This window comes from Epinephelus moara, chromosome 6, assembly GCF_006386435.1.
Source record: "Epinephelus moara isolate mb chromosome 6, YSFRI_EMoa_1.0, whole genome shotgun sequence".
NCBI lineage: Eukaryota > Metazoa > Chordata > Actinopteri > Perciformes > Serranidae > Epinephelus > Epinephelus moara.
In genome coordinates, this window is record NC_065511.1 from 28,050,827 (window position 1) to 28,053,151 (window position 2,325).

At 41.0% G+C, this 2,325-nt stretch overlaps 2 long non-coding RNA genes across 2 annotated transcripts; both read right to left on the reverse strand.

Annotated features, from left to right (window-relative positions):
• Positions 1-516: 516 nt before the first annotated feature.
• Positions 517-990, reverse strand: LOC126391698 (uncharacterized). The gene is made up of 2 exons (XR_007570111.1): positions 936-990; positions 517-765 (listed from the first exon to the last, which is right to left on the reverse strand). It is a non-coding gene; the product is annotated as an uncharacterized LOC126391698 (long non-coding RNA).
• On the reverse strand, positions 984-2,319 carry LOC126391700 (uncharacterized). Its single transcript, XR_007570112.1, has 3 exons — positions 1,478-2,319; positions 1,154-1,196; positions 984-1,052 (listed from the first exon to the last, which is right to left on the reverse strand). It is a non-coding gene; the product is annotated as an uncharacterized LOC126391700 (long non-coding RNA).
• Between the last annotated feature and the right edge of the window lie 6 nt (positions 2,320-2,325).

Here is a 2,325-nt window from a genome sequence, read left to right on the forward strand (position 1 = left end):
AAGAGACTTTATGGTTCTTATGTTCTCCTCTGCTTTTCTGCTGACAGCTGCCAAGCCAAGACCCTGTGTGCTTTATCTCCCTATTCATAATATTTCTGGTTAGACCTAAGAATGGCTCTTAATGTCCTTTGAGTGCTTAGAGGGTTGTAGTTGAGCTTTTTGTCGACCAGCAAGCCACATCTTTCTCTATAGCTGATCCAATGGAGCAATCACTTTCTCCAACTGGGATCATTCTGCTGTGTATTTCTCTCTGAGGCCAAATGCTTATGGTACAGTTTGGCCTCATAGAAAAGTCTTTAAAGTCATTAAAATCATTTGGAACAATTTGATTTGATCCCTTATAGAATGACAGAAATCAGTATGTTTCAGGAGGGTTGGGTTGAAGCACCATTTATATATATAGATGGCACTACAGAGATTTATTATAGATTCTCTGTATTTGACATAACCAGCAGAGCCCAATGAAACCTTAAGACATGATCACTCCAGCATCAAGTGGTGAGAATTGCAGATATGTCATGTGGTAAGAATATTTATTTATTTTCAGCTCTGCTTTAGCTTTGAGAGGGTTGATCAGTTGAATTAGTCCCTTTCAGTGGCCTGTAGTTGTCAATGGTTGTCTGGATCTTCTCCCACACAGAGCTTTTGACATTAGAGGCCCATTCAGCATAGCTGCCGGTCACTGGTTGGATGTGGTCTTCATAGTAAGCATCAAAATAGCCCAGCACTGGTTCCCCCCAGCCCTGGACCGTAGCTTTGGCTTCCCTGTGAGACACACAAGCACACAGATGACTAACAAGGTACATATAACATGCACACACAAACACATCGATGTGCACACAAACAAAATATGTTGACAGTTCTGAAAACTGGCAATCATTCACAGAGAGGCCCAGCGTACCTCGCATTAACGACAATGATTGTGATAGTGATACCTGGCTTTCTCTGCAGTAATCCTGGAGAGTCGGGTTGTTTTGGGGCTGCTGTCTGCAGTAATCCTGGAGAGTCGGGTTGTTTTGGGGCTGCTGTCTGGGCCAAAAGTGGGCCACATGCTGCACAGATGTTTGTCAATGAGAAAGAGCAAAGATGTGACAAGCCCAGAATTAAAGAAAGTGAGACTGAAGATGAAGGAAGATACTTTTAAAAGCCATACCTTGCATTAGTAAGAGACCGAAAACAAGCTCTTTCACATGCATCTGCCATGAGAAACACAACCGTCAGCAGCTTATATGTCATGATATTATTTCTATAAGGCTGAAGTTGTCTGTCAAGTCAATCCAACTGCACTTCATGTTAGATGTCACAACCACTGTATTCTCAGCACGTTATTTTATTAAAATAATGTTTTCTATCAGTTCAGTCCCTCTTCAGCAATAAAATCAGCACAATGTCAAATAAAATCCCCTGATTTCAAATCAAATGTGTTCATTCGCTTCACAACAAATATGTGCAAAGAAGTGACAAAGTGTATTTTTACCTTTTCCGCCGGCTCTGGTCAACAGACGCTGAATCAAACAAGTGTTATCAAGTGGCTTTATTTGTATTAGGTGACCGCAGCCGCGTGAACATTGGTCCAGATCGGGTGACCATTCATAGTCCTAAAATGTTACAAAGACAAAGTAGGGATTTATTCACTCTCTAAGTGTCTCTTAGTCTTGATAATCTCACAAATAGGAGAATACCTATAGTTTTATTTAAAGAAGATGTCAAAGGCAGTAGTTTGATGTGAAATTTGATCTTCACTTGAGAGCTGCTTTCATTCATCACACATAGTTGTGTGATTAGTTTTTCTTTTGCATTTCTTATGACAATGTAAATGTTAGCTCTGCTGATCCTGAACTCTTGAAATCTTTTCGCGATCAACATAAGCCGAGTTCAGTAACTGTCCGGGCGCCCTTTGGATCAGATGTCTCAACCCATTAGGTGGGTGCTGATATGTATACAGGCCAGTCAAAGTCTCTGTTCCTCTGTTCTGGCAGGAGAGATATGGGTTTCAATGACGTGTGTGTGTGTGTGTGTGTTTAATCAATTTAATCTTGTCATCTCTTTGGCTCTGTAGTTAACGTAAGTTCCGTATGGGAACCACTCAGATGTGAGAGTTTATAACTGAATAACTACAATCGCAGTTACAAACCTGATCTCACAGCTGTCTAAACAGATGGGGCCAAGATTTTTTCTTGTTTTTAATTTGTGTGTTTTGTTTTAAACATCTGTACTGTGCTACAGAAGTGTGTCAAAGGTGTGTGTGTGTGTGTGTGTGTGTGTGTGTGTGTGTGTGTGTGTGTGTGTGTGTGTGTGTGTGTGTGTGTGTGTGTGTGTGTGTGT